The sequence below is a fragment of the Tachypleus tridentatus genome, chromosome 3 (genome assembly GCF_004210375.1).
Source record: "Tachypleus tridentatus isolate NWPU-2018 chromosome 3, ASM421037v1, whole genome shotgun sequence".
Lineage (NCBI taxonomy): Eukaryota > Metazoa > Arthropoda > Merostomata > Xiphosura > Limulidae > Tachypleus > Tachypleus tridentatus.
In genome coordinates this window covers 77,950,597-77,971,620 of record NC_134827.1, presented here as the reverse complement: position 1 = coordinate 77,971,620, position 21,024 = coordinate 77,950,597, and the positions used below count along the sequence as shown (strand labels likewise).

Sequence of the window (21,024 nt, the reverse complement as noted above, 5' to 3'; positions counted from 1 at the left end):
AGGCAACTAGTCATCACTACCTACCGCCAACTCTTGGGCTACTCTTTTACCAACGAATAGTGGGATTGACCGTCACATTATAACGTCCCACGTCTGAAAGAGCAAGCATGTTTCGTGTGACGGGGATTCGAGCCCGCGACCCTCGGATTACGAGTCGAGCGCCTTAACCACTTGGCTATGCAAGGTCGTACAAGAAGTGTGTGCTAGTTTTATGTGCAACAGGTAAACCGTAGTTCTTCAATAAAATGGTTCAGTTCCAACTATAATGAATCCAAGAGTTCTGTGTTGTGTGTACATGTTGAAAAGGATGTAATTCCTCTAATGTGCAATTGATTTACTATGTTGTATTAAAGCACAGATTAGTGTTGTTGCGATCTGCTCCAGTGATAGAAAAAACAGACTGTTCTTGTTGCAAGAGTGTTGCAACTGAACACTGGTGTTGTACCAGTGTTGCTTTGTTTTTATTATTATTATTCTTGCAATTACAGATTTTCAGTAATTCACCTTCCAGTTGTAGTAGTCACTAGTTTGGGAATAGAGGGAGATCTTACACAGAATGATTGTGTAATTTGAACCATCATGGTACTCCTGGTAATAAATGTGGAATATCTAGAACATATGAATCACTTTGTTGGGGATGCTACAAACACTAGAATTCAACAGAGGTAAGAGAACTCAGTAGATTGCTCATAGTCCTTTTTTTATTACGTGTTTGTGGGGCCACATAGCCAATTCCATTAGTCTGTTTGTTTTTGAATTTCACGCAAAGCTATACGTGGGCTATCTGCACTAACCGTTCCTAATTTAGCATTGTAAGACTAGATGGAAGGCAGTTAGTCATCATAATTCACCGACAACCCTTGGGTTACTCTTTTATCAGAGAATAGTGGAATTGGCCATTACATTATTACGCTCTCACGGCTGAAAGGGCGAGCATGTTTGGTGTGACGGGAATTCGAACCCGCGACCATCAGATTACGAGTCGAGCGCCCTAATCACTTGGCCATGCCGGACCTGCCCAATTTCATTCGATACCAATCACACATTGCCACAGGTGATGTTTGTCTTCTCACAGAACAGCCACTGTGCAAACTTCCTTGAAGCATTACAGATGTAGCTAATGATGATATTCATCAGAGCATGTGCTAATTCATTTTCAGTAGTAATTACCGGAAAATAGGGTGAAAGGTCAAGATTCCTACGTGTGTTATAGACACTTCCCCATTATTGTGCATAAAAGAATGTTCGGAAGACATCCAGTTATTCAGAACATTAAATCCGACTTCGAAGTATTGGCAAGACAAACTGAATTATGAAAGTAGGTCTAAGACTGCTTTCAGCAAGCAAAGAGTAATGCGTGGATCCCGTTTCGTGACACCATTTTACTAGTGTACGGGGTCTTTCTTCGCTGTTCATGTTAAAATTTATTCTCTGCAGAATATTGGAGGAATCTGGATTCTTATGAACACCACAAGTTCTCAGACTATTGATTTGAGTGCATAGGGACTTACTTAATTTTTTATCCTTTTAGTGTAGTTGCGTATTGCAGTGCGTTGAAACAACTCTGGATGCGAAACTACATTTCTTTGTAGATCATCAGGTCAAACGTACTGGAAATACTCCCTAAGTTCGTGACACAATCGAGCGGTCGTTCATACTATTCAAGAAAACTCAGCAGGTACGAATACGGTTATTCATTAAATGGGTAGACTAGTGTAGTGATAAATGGTACTAAGGATGCCAAAATATAGCGAGTTACGTGAAGTTGAGTAAGTAAGTGTTATGATTAGCTCAAAGCATAGATAATCGAAATTTGAAACAATTGAAAGGTGTAGTCGTTTGTGAATTATTATGCATGGCAGTTGACAGTTCAACAACAACAAAAAGGTCCAAAAGTCGTCTTTAAACTCGGAAAAGTTGGAAGTGTTAGGAAAGAGCGGAAAAGAGTTTTGGCATCAAATTCCGAACGATTTTATTGTATTCATTGTGGTCACATGTAAATGGACACCACTCCCGAGAACAGTGTAGCGTGCTTTGGAATAGGTGGATTATGGAAAACGTACGTATCTCCCAAAAAAATTCACAATAGTGTTGTTACTGGTGTATACATAGCTTGTTAGAAATGAGCTAGAATCTTAGACTTTGGTTGAGAATCTTGCTGAGTGACAAGAGCCATTCTGCGAAATAACCAAACATAAGGAACTTGGTAACAAGATGTTGTCTGTGAAAGATTATGGTCAGAGTCACACTTTACACATTGATCGTGGGTCTAGTAGATATGTAAGTGTTTAGCCAACAGATCAATCTACTGGTTCGACAGATACTGCTCTCTGTCATAAATGATGTACACATATAGTTTCAGCTTCTCTAACAGGCCTATTCAGAACCGCTAAACCTAACCAAATATAATAAATATCTTTAAGACTTGTGAAGAGGTTAACTGGAAAGGCCAAGCGTCGGCCATTCATTCATCATCATATAAACAAAGTATTGAAACAACAATGGAAATAAACTCTCTCAAACTTCTTTGTTTCTTTTTGAATTTCGTGCAAAGTTACACGAGGACTATCTGCGCTATCCAACCCTAATTTAGCAATGTAAAACTAGAGGGAAGGCAGCTAGTAATTACCAATCACGGCCAGCTCTTTGACTACTCTTTTACCAACGAACAGTGGGATTGATCGTCACATTATAACCCGCACATGGTTGAAATGGCGAGCATGTTTTGGTGTGACAGGGATTTGAACCCGCGACATTTAGATTGCGAGAAAAGAGCCCTAACAAGTTGAAACTAACTACAAGACTACTCTGTAGAATAGCAACAATTATTCAAGCTATTGTATTACAACACATCTTAAGATCAACTACTAGTATCTAAGATTACATATTTTACATTCTTTTTAAAGAGAAGAGTTCCTCCTGATATGTGGTGTGATAAAAATTTAATTTTTAAATCTTTCAATTGTTTAATTTCACTTCAATTAAATTTCCAAAAGAACAACAACAACAAAAATCAACATAATACTTAAAATAGATTTTACCTCCTCAATTTCACACACGAACACAGATTTCCAGAATGTATATCATATTATTTGTATGGAATAATAGAACAGCAAATTATATCAGGTTCAAGATGCATTTAAAGACGTTCGATGTTGCTTCATGGAGATAACCTGTGCCTCTAGAAAGGCAACGTTCAGGAGAAGAATTTTTAATCTTGTCCACTGTTTCTGATGGATGTCCACAATTACTCACGAACGAGGTGTGTGTCTTTAATCCATCATTTATGTAATAGGTGATCATATAGAACGGCTTATAGAGCGAGTATGTTTGGTGTGATGACGATTCGAGCCCGTGACCCTCGAATTACGAGTCAAGTGCCTTAACCACCTGGTCATGCCATGCCCCATAATTAGTTTAAAGATAAACACACTTCTTTACTGTTCAAGCATGGAATGTAAAAATTCTGAAAAGTCCACAGTGTGATGTTAATAAATCAACTGATATTTACTAAGCTTTAGTGAAAAAAATTACTATTATTTTAAAAGGAAAGAGATAAAAAGGAAATGGTTGAAAAGCCATTAATTACGTTACACAACAAGATCGACTTGCATTTTTAAATTGAATGAGTAATTTCAATAAATGAACAACTCTGGCTTAAGAGATTACAGAAATAACATTTCAATTGGTGTTCTTAACATTGCTTCATCAGATTGCAATTATGAAGGATGTTCCAGTCTAATGATAAATACAGGCAGCCCATTTTTAAATCTGCACTTCACAACAAACAAAACAGTCATTAGAAAAAACATTAATTTTGCGACAAACAGAACTTACTATCTAGTACAAATCTAAAACTATCTGCAGTTTGAGGAACAAGAGCATATTGCCTGCCATTAATAATAAGGAAATTTTCAAGTGAAATATTTTAATTTAGATATTGCTGCCATCTAGCGACAGCAATTTGCACAGTATTTTTATATCACATTGAAGAGAAAAAGTGTTATGCAGGACAACAACGACAACACCAAAAACAAAACAACAAGAAAAATTAAAGCCATTTTCTCACATGATTAATCTAAAAAAATGGCAAGGCCTATCTGCACTATCCGTCTTTCATTTCGAACACAAACACTACAGGAAGGGGCCCGGCATAGCCAAGCGTGTTAAGGCGTGCGACTCGTAATCTGAAGGTCGCGGGTTTGCATCCTCGCCGCGCCAAACATGCTCGCCCTTTCAGCCGTGGGGGCGTTATAATGTGACGGTCAATCTCACTATTCGTTGGTAAAAGAGTAGCCCAAGAGTTGGCGGTGGGTGGTGATGACTAGCTGCCTTCCCTCTAGTCTTACACTGTTAAATTAGGGACGGCTAGCACATATAGCCCTCGAGTAGCTTTGTGCAACATTCAAAAACAAACAACCTACAGGAAGGCAGCTAGTTAACAGCAACCCCCTTCAGCTCTAAGGCTACTTATGTTTTTAATTAGATTTGACTTTCATCATTACAACACACTCATAACTCTAAAATGTAGAACGTAACAGCTTTTTACAGTAAAATCACAGTAGCAGCGTCAAGGGAGGCTTGAGCCCCCCAAAAATGAGCCAAGGCTCCCTCAGGCCCCTCAATATTGTTACCTACATATATTCATAAAATATGGAAAACACAATCGTCCTTATTGCTTAATAATTAACATCAGAGACATAGATCTGTAAAACACAAAGTCTTCATAAAGATGAAAGATAGTTTGTCGGTTAGTGGCCTTACTTTTCCTTAGAGTGTATTAACTTCACATAGGATAATTGGTTTCTGCTATGTAAACTATGTTATTAATCAGAGTATGAATTTCCAATGAAAACTGCATTGAAAACGCAATTCAAAATAGCACACCTTTCTGACATGTACCTTGGTATTTACGTTATTATAATTTACCATCTATACTTCATATTGATGGCATTTTGGGAAACCCCTCCACAGTTTACCTCAGCTCCCCCCCATCGAAAATATCCTGGCACCGCCACTGTAAAATGGTAGGCCAGGCATAGCCAGGTGGTTAAGGCACTCGACTTGTAATCTGAGGGTCGCGGATTTGAATCCCCGTTACGCCAAACATGCTCGCCCTTTCAGCCGTGGGGGCGTTATAAAGTAACAGTCAATCCCACTATTCGTTGGTGAAAAGTATAGACCAAAAGTTGGTGGTAGGTGGTGATAACTACCTGCCTTCCCTCTAGTCTTACACTGCTAAATTAGAACCGGCTAGCGCAGATAGCCCTCGTGTAGCTTTGCACAAAATTCAAAACAAAAAAAATAGTAAAATGACGAGAACTTACGAATCTGTATTCAGTCACGAATGAATCACGCTTGACCTATTAGTGATTTTGTCATTGCAAAGTTGCCAAAATATTTATCATTATTATTTCCTTAATAACATTCTAGTAAAATGTGCAGTAAAACATTTTATCCGATTACGATTCTTTCTTTATTTTTAAGTCTATTTTTAGTTTTCGGGTGAATCTACATTTTAATGTTAGGTTTTCAGTGTAAGAAAATCTATAGGCCACCAAAAACAGAAAAAAATATCTTTAAACATATTTACTGACGTTATCTAAGAAGTCAAAAGGTTTCTTTGTTTGAAATTAAGCACAAAGTGCTACCTGTGCTCTGCATACCACAACCATTGGAACCCGATTTCTGCGTTGTAAGTCCGCAAACATACCTGCTGTGCCACTGGGTAGGCAAGTCAAAAGGAGATGATAAAATATATTCGACTGTGTTAGTGTTTTAAATAACTTATAGAAAACAAACTTACCAGAACATTGTAGCAAACATTACATAAAGCAATGTGTCTAAAAATAACTATACTCTTCAAAACAAGAAACGCAAAAGGGATATTTTTGTTATTTTAAAGAGAAATATATGTAATAACGTTACAAGCTCAGAGTATGTGATGTTGCATGTATTAAGGCACTGATTGTCACACCAAAATGACAATAAAAGTTGTGCATTTTGAAAACGGAGGAAAACATTGGATTTTTTGCCAAAACGCATGCGTGTCCAATAAATTTGTTTGAGAGATCTGCATGTTCTGCAAGTGCAACATGTGCAAAATCCCTATAAAAGTGACGGGTTCTCGGTTTCCATAGCTCAGTGTTAAGCCACCGACACGCAATACAGTTACGCCAAGACTGACTGAAGCACAACGCAACAACGCCTGTGGTCGCTTGGAAGCAGGCGAATCTCGATCAGATGTTGCCAGAGCTGTGAATGTCTACCCAAGCACCATCACAAGGCTATGGGATCGTCACCAACAACATGGATCAACTCGTGACCGTCCACGATGTGGCAGACCTCGTGTGACCACGCCCGCACAAGATCGCTACATCCGGTTATGTCATCATTTGGATAGGACCACCACTGCGACGTCTACTGCCTCAACCATACCAGGGCTGCGTAGGATTTCCGATCAGACCGTACGCAACCGTCTACGAGATTCTTAGGCCCCATGCGCAACCCATCATGGTGAACGTCAACGACGTTTTTCAACATGACAACGCCCGTCCTCACACAGCCCTACTCACCACTGTCTTCTTGAGACTCCACAACATCAACGTTCTTCCCTGTCCCTCCAGATCACTAGATTTAAACCCCATCGAACATCTTTGGGACGAGTTGGACCGACGTCTGCAATGGCGACAACCTCAACCGCAGACTCTACCTCAGCTTGCAGCAGCTTTGCAGGCTGAGTGGACAGTCATTCCACAGGATGTGATTCGTCATCTCATCGCTTCCATGGGCAGGAGATGCCAAGCAGTTATTGATGCTCACGGGGGGGCATACTCGTTATTGACGTTGAGTGACGTTAAACTTCAACTAGTGAGCGTGAACTTCGCCTTTGCAGACTTTGGATGTTCAGCAGTGAATGTGCAAAGTTTCACACATTTCATACAGAACTACCCGGAATAAAGTTGTTAACAATTTGTCTCATATTTTGCCTTTTGCGTTCCTTTTTTTGAAGAGTATATTTTCTAACACAAGAGCTAGCAGGACGCGTTTAAAGTAGTCAAATATATAGCACATCGACAGTTTTTGAAAAAAATCCATGTGTGTGCAGAGTAGTGAAATAATCAACAAGTACCATATTTGGCTATTTGCTTAGTCCACCGAGAGGAATCCAGCCTACTGATTTTAGGATTGTAAATCCGAACACTTACAGCTGTACCAGCGGGGAACTAATCAAGGACCGTCAAGAGGTTTTATGCTAGTTTACTTAAGTACTGATAGTAAGTTTGGAAAATCACCACCAGAGGGCCTTTTCCATTTTATATTACTATAGGGCTCATGTTATATCTATGTAGTGGATTTTAGTAGCCATGAACTTTAACATGTTTATATAAATCATAGAAAAAATAATAATACAGAAACATGGATATTAATATCATGGTTTACGTAATGATAGCGTGTAGAGAATTATAAACCAATAGCCCTAATATCGCAAGGCATTATGTAATTTTCACAAACTCTTGAGAGACAAGGAAATTCATTTACGCGTTTAGTGCTTGTATGTTTGTTTGTTTTTGAATTTCCGCAAAGCTACACTAAGGCTATCTGCGCTAATCGTTCCTAACTTAGCAGTGTAAGGCTAGAGATAAAGCAGCTAGTCATCACCACTCACCGCCAACTCTTGGGCTACTCTTTTACCAACGAATAGTGGGATTGACCGAACATTATAACGCCCCCACGGATGAAAAGACGAACTTTTTTGGTACGACGGGAATTCGAACCCGCGACCTTCGGATAACGAGTCGTGCGCCTTAACCACCTGGCTAGGCCAAGCCTTCTTAATCAAAATATTTACGGGAAGATTGTTTTAAATTTCGCGCTAAGCTGCACAAGAGCTATCCGCGCTAGCCATCCCTAATTTAGCAGTGAAAGACTAGAGAGAGGCAATTAACGACTTAGCATAATCCACCGCCAACTCTTGGTTTACTCCTTGACCAAGGAATAATGGAACTGACCATAGCTTTGTAACGTTCCCATTATAGCGCCTAACCACCAACCATGTCAGGCCTTTACGGGAAAACAGTGATAACTGAATTGCACGCCCTCATTCTGATTTTAGCTAAGATAATTGTTATGAATTTTTAGTTTTTTTGTGATATCTAGTGAGTAATATTTTAATGTATAACTATTTACTGTTGCGATAGCAACACGTTTACGGGAAAAAGGGTAGTTCGATGTTCTCATATGTCACGACTTTCATAGTTTGACAAAAAAAACGGCAAATAAACTTAGAAATGAATACTTTTGAATGTTCAAATACACAAATAAACTTAGAAATGAATACTTTGAATGTTCAAATACACAAATAAACTTAGAAATGAATACTTTTGAATGTTCAAATACACAAATAGATTTAGATGTTTTTTATCTAATTATAAGAATGTTAAGTTTGGATTAGAAAGAAACACACTAATCTATAAAAAGAATCGATTACACAGCCAAAAAGTACGTCAAGCCAGTCGTATATGTACAACGAATCTAAATTACTTCCTGACAGTGTGTTAATGTACACACCCGACAAATGTAATCTTATCAAACCCATATAGCCAGACTATCGTAAGTTAATAAGTCACAAACATTTGGGCCAACGTCAAAATTTAGCACGTTAAAAAAAAAGGTATTTTGAGAAATAGTAAAATTAACGTCTTCTGTACGTCGCTATTTAATATTGTGTAATATTATGCATGACGTAATATTATGTATGATGTAATATGTATTATGTAATATAATGTATTATCTAATATTATCTATAATGTAATATTACGCATTATGTAATATTACGTATTATGCAATATTAAGTATTACGTAGTATTATGTATTATTGTGTATTATCTAATATTATGTATGATGTAATATAATGTATTATGCAATATGTATGATGTAATATTATGTATGATGTAATATCTATCAAGTAATATTATGTATTCTGTACTATTATGGATTATCTAATACTATGTATGATGTAATATAATGTGTTATGTGATATTATGTATTATGTAATATAATGAATGATGTAATACAATGTATTATGTCACATTATGTATTATATAATGTTATGTATTATGTAATATTTTGTATTATATAATGTTATGTATTATGTAATATTATGTATTATGTAATATTATGTATTATGTAGTAAGATAGGTTAATTAGGAGTTAAACTGGAAATAGTGAGATCAACAGATAATTCAAATACTGACATTTCACTTTCTGCGTGATTTGTTCACTATGTACCAAAAACTGCCTTAGACCGTCGCTACTAAGTTATCTCTATTGGTAGAAGTGTTCGTTTATTTGTTTATTAGTTATGCACGGGCCCGGCATGGCCAGGTTGGTTAAGACGTTCGACTCGTAATCTGAAGGTCACGGGTTCAAATTCCAGTCGTACCAAACATGCTCGCCCTTTCAGCCATGGGAGCGTTATAATATTACGGTCAATCACACTATTCGTTGGTAAAAGAGTAGCCCAAGAGTTGGCTGTGGGTGGTGATGACTAGCTGCCTTCCCTCTAGTCTTACACTGCTAAATTAGGGACGGCTAGCACAGATTGCCCTCGTGTAGGTTTGTGCGAAATTCAAAAAAACAAACAAATATTTGTGCACGTGCTCTTCTCGTATTTGTGAAATGGCTCATTGCTAAGATAGTTTCCTTCGACATTCCAAAAACATATTCAAATAAATTGAACGAAACACATCCATAATACATATATATGTTTACACGTTTGGTTTGGCCACGAAACAAAAGGTCTCAAACATTTAACCTTCAATATTACACCACCTGACACGACGAGACGAGGAACTTACACAATTGGCATCCTGAAAACAATATATTCTAATGCTTCACTACTCGACATGCGCAAGAAACGTCACAAAATCGATTCGAAAAGGCTCATGGGAATGAAGTACGCAGTTGGTTGGAAATAAGATTTGTTTTTGTTTGTGGTTAAACAAAAAGGCTGCATAATGAGCTATCCGTGTTCTGCCCATTACGGGTATTGAAACCCGGTTTATACAGCTATAATGGCGCAGACATACCGCTGTGCCACTGTGGAGGGAGGACAGTAAATATGAAACATAAAATATCATCACTATTCTATGACAAACGAAATAATGACGTTAAAATAAGATAATCTAGAAATAATAAGAAAATTAGGCATAAATTGTAAAGCAATAGTAAAGCAGTTACTCCGGAATGTATAAACTTTATTATAATCTCTTAGCCCGGCATGGCCAGATGGATTAAGGCGTGCGACTTGTAATCTGAGGGTCGCGGGTTCGAATCCCGATCGCATCAAACATGCTTGCCCTTTCAGCTTTGGGGGCTTTATAATGTAGCGCTTAATCCCACTATTCTTTAGTAAAAGAGTAGCAAAAGGGTTAGCGGTGAGTGGTGATGACTAACTAACTTCCCTCTAGTCTTACACTGCTAAATTAGGGACGGCTAGCGCAGATAGTTCTCGAGTGGCTTTGCGCGAAATTCAAAAACAAACAAACAAACATTAAAAAATCTCAGAATGCCACGTTATCCCCAAGGCTCTTTTTTCAATGTATAAACTACATTAGAACCTCCTAGAATGATACGTTACCCCTCCACCTAAAAAATAGGGAAAACAGTTTCTGACATCTCTATCTTTGCACACGACGGTGTGCCAGATGTCCTACTAAAATTTGTTTAATGAATTAACTATCAAGTAAATTGTAAGGATATACAAGTTCCTATCCAACACATCTTCGAAAGTTACTTATTGGTTTGCACACTAACCTTGGTACGACTACATCTATGTATATATGGGGGCTAACTACCCGCCTCACAAACAATACGGCCCCCCGCTAGTACAGCGGTATGTCTCCGGATTTACAACGCTAAAATCAGGGGTTCGATTCCACTCGTTGGGCTGAGCAGATAGCCCGATGTGGCTTTGCTATAAGAAAACACAACACACAAACAATACGATCAGTCTGTTTCATTCATGAAGAAAATATTGATGGTTCTATGGAGGTGTTGTTTTAATATCAGTGGGAGAGGAACGGATAGTTTTGTATGAAGTTCTGATTTTTTTTTTTGTGATGTTAAAATGTAAACAGCTTTCTATATTGAGTGCATTTGTTCCCGTTATTTTCTATAATATATAAAGACCCATTATACCCCTCCACTGCTCTAACAGAATGGCTCCTCCTCCTTTGCGACTTTGTCATTCTTGGGACCTCATAAATAGTGACATTAAACATTTCACTAGGACTGGGAAAATCACTACAAACGCATTCCTGATTTAGGGTCAGCTGTTCTTAAGACTTTATCATAAATATAAACGACCGTTATCCTTGAAATATGGATGAGTTGCATATTTTTTTTTGAAATTCAAAAAAAAAGTAAATAACCGCCTTTACAAGTGAGTCATTCTAAATACCGTACAAAACGTAACTTGTCAGAACGTCATGGTGGCGTCATCTAAGAGGACTATTGAATGAAGGTTTATATATTATAATAGGGTGACCATAAGTCCCAAATTTTGGGAACAGTCCTCGGGTAAAAAACTGTTTATTAAACACTTTTGCATCTAGTTATTTATATTATAAAGTTTACTGTAAAAAAATTATAATAAAAATAGAGCAAATTACTATTAGGCTTAGATATTGTTTTGTCATCTGAGGACACGGGTCCAGTCACCATAACTTCGAATACGTCATAGAACCCTTTCCCCTTATTATCTGCAACTGATATTTACTATTAAGGCGCAACACCAGGCCTGTATTTAATAAGCTGTTAATAAGTAAAATTAACATTTTTATTAAACTACGAATCGTAAATGGCGCTTGCATCTGGAATTATAGTAATTACAAGTACACGTTTTATAAAATTATTCTCAAATTTAGTGGATAAAATGTGGTCATCTTATAATTTATATAGTAGTATCTGTTGGTTGCAAATGTCTGAAGTTTAAAAAATAAACCTAGTAACTTGAGAATCCTAACAGAATTCTTATATTTTATACCCAGATCGCATATTGTAACATTCTATCCTGCGAAATTATCACTAGACAAGCTTTGTCTTATGACATTTTGACATGAAATTCATTATGTCTCCAAATCACGAATTACTGTGGCTTGAACATCATACTATACGACACCCCCTCAAAATAAAATGTCCCTGCAAAGCTCTTATAATTTATGAGTTAAAATGAGTAATACAAAATTAAGTAATATATTACATATCAGTTCTCACCTGCAATTAAATAGCGTATATATGTATGTGTTTATGTTTGTTAATTATATCATCACTTACCTTTGTTCCAACAGACATTCAATTCTCAATAAACTCACGTGCTACTCTGACGACAAGTATAGAGCGTTTCTTAGCAACTAACCGTCACTTCATACACGATTGTATAAAGTTGTAGACAAATTGTCATGGATACAGTAAACTATATCTAACTGTTGACACAGTTCCAAAAGTTTGCGCTGTAATTCAACCCAATTCAAGAGACGACGAATCAAATATTTCAGATATTTTCATACGCTGCTTAGAATTTATACGACACTTGTTCACGACCGTTTATCTTGACATACGTCCAAATTTTATTTTATGATTATTTTTTAGGTTTCCAAGAATTCTGATAAAATAGTCGTAAACGAACAATGATAAGCACGACTGTGTTTTGATATAACATACACAGTTATCTCCCTTGACTTCACGTCACGTAAACGTAAAGTAAAACTCGATTAGTGATTGAAAAATACCCACAAGTAATAAATCTGCGATCCGTCGCCAATGCGTAATAAATGTGGTTCCACTTCTTGTAACGTAAAACGTCAAATCGTGATATTCCTTTGTCGTGGAACTCAATAAAGATAAGAATTATCCGAATGTTTAGTTTTATTCTATCACAGTCTTGAATTATTTTCAAATTTCAGCAATAAATTATGTGATATAATTACAATTATGTAAATAATCCACCAACAGTCGTTATTAGTGAAAATATGATTTTTTCAAACGTTTTAGGGGTTAATCACTATTTAGCCCTTACTCCTAAATAAAACGTGATAAACAAAACCATACTCGTGTTTAAGTGGTTCTGATAACAGGACAGCCCCTCAAGCTACTATTTCACAAATACTTCTTTTTCGTCTTCTTTCTCAACGTCTTGTATAAGAGCGAAACGTCGAAATACGACAAACTGTAAATACCCACAGTCCCTAGAACTTGGAGTAGCTCACAACTACCTAAACTGTACAGCACCGACCTTCTCGAAGATGCAGAGAGAGAGAGAGAGGATACGTACGGTTCGTGCGAGTTGTGTGCTTGTAAAAAGAAAACGTGTGAGCACATGGTTACCTGATTTATCCCTATCAACCAATAAGGCACATCCGACGCTTTGTATAAATCTAGGTCACGTAGATGAAATTCACAAACAGTTGGACTTTTTCGCTGTTTTTGTCGCCAAGCTGATCTCAGCGCATAGAAGTAAGGGTGCAGAGAAAGTGGGTTTCAATACTCTCCTTTACCAATGGCTTGTTTTTCTAGGTCAACCTTCTATGACTAAAATATTTCTGAAGAAATACACGGTTGTTTTCACTGAACATCTGGAAAAAAACAAATAAAACCGGCTGGCGGAGTCACACCTTAAGTTCGCAGACATTTGTATAATAAGATTATTTGAACGTGCAGAAATATGGTTGATTAATCTATAGACAAACTAAGTTTTTTACCTCACAAATGTGTAGAGTTAATATTGTACTTTATCTCGAACGAGCATACAGTTTATTATGTTAGGTATGTGAAAGAAACTGAAACTGAGTTGAATTTGAATTTAATTAAATGCCGAAATGTATCAAATTTATTATAATTGCTAACAAAAATGATACACAGCTTATTTCTTAATAGAAAAATATTTCTATATATAAATAATAATACAATTGATAATAACAGTTATTACAAATAGTTATCACATATAATGATTTATATTCAAAGGTGTTAGAAGCAATACTGAGTTTTCTATTTGCTATAAACTGAATATTTCATCGACGGTTCATTATTAGCGAATTAATTCTGAGTTAATGTAAATACACTTCATTTAACAGAAAGTAAGCTAGCTCTTCGTTGATCACACACGAGTTTTTCACAGCTGAAATTATACAATGTCCTCGTAGAAATATTAATCTCCAAAATTAATTCACTGAAGATAAACAGTTTGTAATGTTTGAAATGTATAAATGTTCCTGGTCAAATCTCTGTAGTTTTCTGACTGATAAGCGTAAATCACTGTTACAGCTTTCGAGGTTTATGGTATACCAACAATATATACCGTCTCTTGGCAAGTCGGTTTACAAACATTAGACAAGGTTCTAGAAATATTAGTTGGACCAACAATACTAAAAATACGCTAGTTTTACATACAAACATATATTGTTGATTATTACATTCAAGAATCTTCTATAACTTTAGTGAATAGGCGAGAATTTCACAATACAGATTTAACAGTATAAGTTATGTACATTTCTAAGTATAAACTGAAACAAACATTGATATTACAAAAAATATATAAAAGTAAATTCATCACAGTGGTTCATAAGTTCGGATGGGAGTTTTATACTTCATTATTATAGGTTTAATTACATTTCCAGTCAAACCAGTTTCCTATTTTATACAACATATGCATGGATTTTTTCTACCTTCCTGGCAACCCTGTGTTAATATTTACTTATTATTTGTATATAAACAGAATTATTTGACCATTAAAGTCAAATAGCTAGTTTATCAACTTGAAATCTGTACGTAAGTGGAATATTTTGTTGTAAGTATTTTTTTATATCTGTCTTAAAAACAAAACAAAAAGGTGACATTTCTTGCACAAGTGGACAATAATTAAGTTATAAGTTGGTATTATCTGTATGAGACCTTTCAGTTAAAAATTGGACTTTAAGAATATTCAATTGGCTTCTTCAGTAAAGTAGTAACCTAATTTAATGTTAAAATGGTTGATTCATTTAATTTTTGGCACTAAATCAATGATAGATGTATTACTTTTATAAATTTATGTTGTCGAAACTGACGAGGGTTAAGCGAGGTTTTCCATTTCAAACTACAGAGGTCATCTGAAGATATACAGAGAGCAATTTTACATCTAACAGTGCATTTATTTGGAATTTCGCGCAAAGCTACAAGAGAGCTATCTGCGCTAGCTGTCCATAACTTAGTTTCGTAAAACTAGAAAGAAGGCAGCTAGTCACCACCACCCACTGCTAACTCTTGGGATTGATTGTTTGTTTATTTTGAATTTCGCGCAAAGCTACAAGAGGGCTATCTGCGCTAGCCGTCCCAAACTGAGCAGTGTAAGACTAGAGGAAAAGCAGTTAGTCGTCACCACCCGCCAACTCTTAGGCTACTCTTTTACCAACGAATAGTGGGATTGACTAAACATTATAACGCTTCTACGACTAAAATGACAAGCATGTTTGGTTGGATAAGAATTCAAACCCGCGACCCCTTTTGCATTTGAAAAACAAATCTTTATTAATGTAATTAACCATAGAATTATTAATGGAACCATGTTGCTCAAACCTACTTTTCATAAAACTTTTCTCAACCACTTAAGCACAAAACAACTTATGGTTCATGCTTCTGATGGTTACGACTTACTGCTAAGCCACTGGTTACTGTCTTAACGACGAATATTAGAATTAACAGTAACGTTATAAAGCATCTACAGTTCAAAGAGCTAGCATGTTCGGTGCCCAGTTCTAACCCCACTTTTTACACTGCTAAATTAGGGACAGCTAGCGCAGATAGCCCTCGTGTAGTTTTCTGCGAAATTCAAAAAACAAACAATCTAACCCCACAAACTGCAATTCGAGTGCTCGAATTAACAGACTACGTCAGCCCCCACCACCGGTGGTGAACAACGTAGAAATAAATCGATGATTTTTTAATAAGTTGAGGTCTAACTTGGTGTTGCAATCCTAGGATTTGGGGGATTGTATTACACCATGTCGAGCAGTAAGAATGTCATCGGTTCATTTTGTTTCTCACAGTTTTCATGCTTAACGAAATTGCGTGAAAATTTATAACAATTCGGTTTCTTGGTTAAATTTCAAAAATATCTAATAGAAAACTGCTTGTAGTCATGTCTTTATTGCTTAGACACAGGTTACGGGGTTATTCTTTATTGCTAAGTGATGATTACATAGTCGAACGAACATATAAGAGGGATTAATTTCAAGTGTTGTTCGTGCAAATGCGTATTTTTTTTTAATAATTTGAATTTGATGAATAACGTTTAATTACTTTTGAGTTAGACTGAATATCCTTTTCGATATCTAGGGCTTGAGCCTCATTTACTGAGTTAGTTACAAAAAGGTTGGAAAGGAACGACCTGTAATTTAGGTAGGAGCTAAAGGGGCCTCATCCCCATGGACCATGTTCTTAATGGAGGCCCATCGATAATTTTATTCTATGTAAAATTACATGGGATGTAGGGCCCACAAAAATTATAAGCTCCTGGACCCACACAACTTTAAATCCGCCACTGGTTACATGTAATAATGTTTTACTGTTGGAGATGAAAAGTTATACAGAAATAAGTAGATTATTTGAAACGTCATATTGCCCGTAAGTAAAATGAGTACTTAAAAAAACAACCTCTGCTTAGTGTTTGGTAAAAATGTTTATATGATAACGAGAAATAAAAACAGAACAATTTCGTGAAATATCCTGATCCCCAGTTTCAAGTCGAAAAATACAAAGCACTTAAGTGAAATCACAGAACATGGAGAGAAACATGGTAAAACAAGAGCCAAAACTAAGATGACTCATCACATAGATATTATATTATATTATATTATATTATATTATATTATATTATATTATATTATATTATATTATATTATATTATATTATATTACTTTACAACTAGCAGAGAATCGTAAAATATTTGCGGTCAAATAAATATCTTTATTACAACAGTACTTCTTTAGGCACAGGATATGTAAAATAATATAACAAAATTCTTATCGTAGATATCGAAATTTACGATTCCACGAGCGTGTCTTAGGCCTAACATTAATTAACGCTTTATTAAGTATGACCTATTTTCGATAACGAGACAAATTAAAACTGTAACTTGTGTTGTTGTTTTTTGTTTTAGTTTAGTTATGGATAAACTTTATCGTATTATTCATAAATATATTTATAATGCTATTCCATGGCCCAACGTTAGAAATTTTTTAAAACTTTGATAAACTTTTAATGTTTTTTTGTTGTTGTTGTTGAGGTGCAAAATCTCTACTTATATATATATATGAATCCATCTTTCGTTTATGTTCGTTGAAATAAGTGCGAATTTTCAGGAAAAGCCGAAACTGAATATTATTATACTAGACTAGCCAATTACCCGTGGCGCCAGTGCATTAGATCCGCTTGTGACGTATTCATTACTTCATATCTACACCCTGAGAATGGAGAAAAATAAAGTTACCTGTGACGGGAAACAGGAAAATCGTGACCCCTATTGCAAATCTACATGCGCACAGAATAAAGATTTCGCGAAGTTGTGAATTGCACACCACATAATAAAAAAGTTTTTCCAGTATTATTCAAGCAAAAGTTCAATTATAGTATGATTTAGTTTGTTTGAATAGTGATCATATTGTTGGTCACTTAATTTCACGTATAAAACTTGCACATGTGAGGCTAATGTACCTGAATAAGATAACCCTACTTTCTTGAGAAACAGTGATTCCATACTCTACATTCAGTCAAAAAAAAAAACATTCATTTTTTTCCATCGGTTTCGTTTCTTCTTTAAAATACAATATCACTTTGTGTAATTAAAAGTAATCATAGGCATTGCTATTCACATAGTAAATTCCTGCGTCGCTACACATATAAACGAAAATAAGTTTAGAACCAGTTTGTATAATTTATTTTCCGCAATAAAACTTTCCTCTTGAACATGCGAAGAAAGAAAGGCAGATATGTCTGTTTCATTTGAAAGACCCGATAGGGGTCGTCCGCTTAACCCACATAAACAGTTGTTGTTCTGATGGTCGTTTGTTCAGAAACTTCACATATTGCTATATGCTACGTCACTGCGAGTTTCCTCTCTTTTTTTCCCCCTTCAGTCATGTTCTTCTGGATTCATTTTGAATATTCTCTGAATACGAATTGAATTTTGCGAAAACACGTGTTCGAAATAGACAATATATAGTAATGTGATAATAACGGTAGGAGAGAATGACATTAAGGTATCGAAAAACAGAAATCTTACGTGTTTCATTCAGGCAGACATATTATAATAATCACGTGATTGATTCTAGATAACCTATGTTCCAGTTATTTCTCGCAAACTATTTAAAAATTGTATTGAAAATAGTTTTGTGTAATTGATAGTGGTACCATGTACCGATAATGTCATTAGTCAACAATGTCCATTCCACAGAAAATGAGCTTCAGTTAGTTTATAATATTCGGAAATAGCTCCACAAGGGCTATATTTGTATCTGAAGACGGCTGGTATAGGTATTAAAACTTTAATTAAAATAATGTAGAGAACAACGTTTTAACCTTGTTTGGCCATCTTCAGGTTAATGAAGACAAAGTTTACAACTGATTGTTGCCGGACACATGTTTTAGGGACGACGGTGTAAAAGGGTAGGGAATTGTAGGTGGCGTCGCAACTATGTTATTATACGTGTGTATTTCTCATATCAAAGCCACATTGAGCTAACCGCTGAGTCCACCGAGGGGAATCGAACCCCTGATTTTAGCAATGTAAGTCCGTATACTTACCGCTGTACCAGCTGGGGACGTTACGTTATTAATTAGTACAGATATAAATGTGTTCCTTTATATTGGTTTAATTTTAAGTTTTAGTTGCTGTATAAGTAGGGGCTCGTTGATTTTCTATTTGTTTATATTCGTTTCCCTACTTAGTGTCTGGGTGTTTTCTATGATTGTGTTGTGTATATTTTTCTGCTTGTTTCTCCAATATAGAAGTAGAGGTAGCTGTTTCATTGTATTTTATAAATAATGTTGGTGTTGTGTTTATCAGGGTAGTTTTTATATAGTATAGAATTTAGTTTCGTTCCTGGTTTTGGAAAAAAAATTAGTGTTTACTGGAATGTTATGTTTTGTTGCAAGAGCTATACTTTCATTGTAATTGGTATTTGTAAACTGGTAGACTAGAGAAAAGACGGTACCTACTGTCAGTTATCAGGCTACCCTTTCAAATACGATTTGACGGTCATTCTTATAACACACTCGTTATAGCTTGTTTGTTTCTTTATTGTTCTTTTTACGGCAATGAAACTCGAACCTTGAATCTTTAGACAGTCCAGATACGTTGCAATAGGTTACGCCCGTTCACAAATACATAAGCAGCGAAATTAATATTAGTTTTCAGTTACGACGCGTGTCAAACATGTCAAACCTTTTTGGGCAATCAACTTTCCAATACCATCAAGTTCAAGGAAGCATCCCCTTGGTGAACTCAGCAGTTAACCCGATGTGGCTTTGCTATAAGAAAACACACAAACACACGAGGAGGTGTCTCCATCTAGAAAATGTAAATCCAGTGCCTGAACATGTAAATACTATACGAATTTATCCAATTAATGTTCATTAGCATCACACTAAGTACGCAATGCGAAGCAAAGTCTTAACGTGTTCTAATACATACAATTAAACTGCGATTTATATCTATTGTGGTTGTCACACTAACTTTCTTATTTGTACATTCAAAATCGTTTTAATATTGCGTAAGTAACTCTCTGTTTGTGTAAGTATGTGTATGTGATATTTCACAACAGAGATTACATAATGATACGTTTCGTTTGCTCAAGCGCAATGGACTATCCGCGCTATGCTGGGAACAGAGATCGAACTCTTGTACTAACGTTATAAGCCCTTGAGCTTAAGTGGCTGCTGAACCACTTCAAGTCATAATGCGAAATAAGAAAGGACTTACTTGTTTGTTTCAGAGCAAAGCTACTATCGGCAATTTTCAGAGTTCGCCAAAGGGACTCGCACACGGGGCCCCTCAGTGGCACAACGGATTGTTTGCAGACTTATAACGCTAGAAACCCAGTTTCGATTCTCGTGGTGGGTAGTGCACAGATAGCTTTGTGCTTGACTTTAAACAAACAAACTTGAACCTCGGATTTTAGTGTTGCAAGTCTTGTAGGGACAAGGCAAAAAGGAGTGAAACAGTTAAGACAAGTAAAATTACTTTCTTAGATTTCTTCGGAAAAAATGAAATTGTAACGTTAAAACAATTTTATTACAAAAAATCGAACTGCACATGTTAAATGTTCTAAGAACTCTTTTCTCATTTATACTTGCCCTCTATTTTATATTAATATCTACGTTCGTCGATTCATTCACCTTCATGAATTTAACTTAAACAGTTCTATTGAAGGTTCTGGTATTTTATGATTCGAGGTATGAGCTACGATTTACTTAATTTTAAACAGCAGTTTGTTTCATTTTCTTATTAACACACGGCCCGGCATGCCTGGTGGGTTAAGGCTTTTGTGTCGTAATCCAAGGGTCGCAGGTTCGAATCCCCGTCGCACCCAACATGCTCGCCCTTTCAGCCGTTTGGGCGTTATATTACAACTGTCAATCCCACTATTCGTTGGTAAAGAGGTAGCCCAAGAGTTGGCGGTGGGTGGTGATGACTAGTCTTACACTGCTAAATTAGGGACGGCTAGTGCAGATATCCCTCGAGTAGTTTTGGCCGAAATTAAAATAAAAACAGAAAAACAAAAATATTAACATACTTCGCTTCCCCCATCCCCAAGTGCGAGTTTACTTATTTTGTTTTGAATTCTTGTAAAACTACTGGACGGTTATATGTGTTTACCGTCTTTAATTTTTCAGCGATAGACTGGAGAGAAGACAGCTAGCTAGTTAGTCAGCATGACCTAACGACAATTCTTAATCCAGCGAATAATGGAATTGGTTATAACATAA

General features: G+C 36.1%; 1 protein-coding gene across 1 annotated transcript in view; it reads right to left on the bottom strand.

Moving 5' to 3' along the window:
- The window catches only part of LOC143247266 (uncharacterized), an 80,536-nt gene extending 68,178 nt beyond the window's left edge, over nucleotides 1-12,358 (bottom strand). The window contains exon 1 of the mRNA XM_076495023.1: nucleotides 12,340-12,358. The gene's annotated coding sequence lies outside the window, so the exon portion shown is untranslated. The remainder of the gene's footprint in view (nucleotides 1-12,339) is intronic.
- Nucleotides 12,359-21,024: the final 8,666 nt, after the last annotated feature.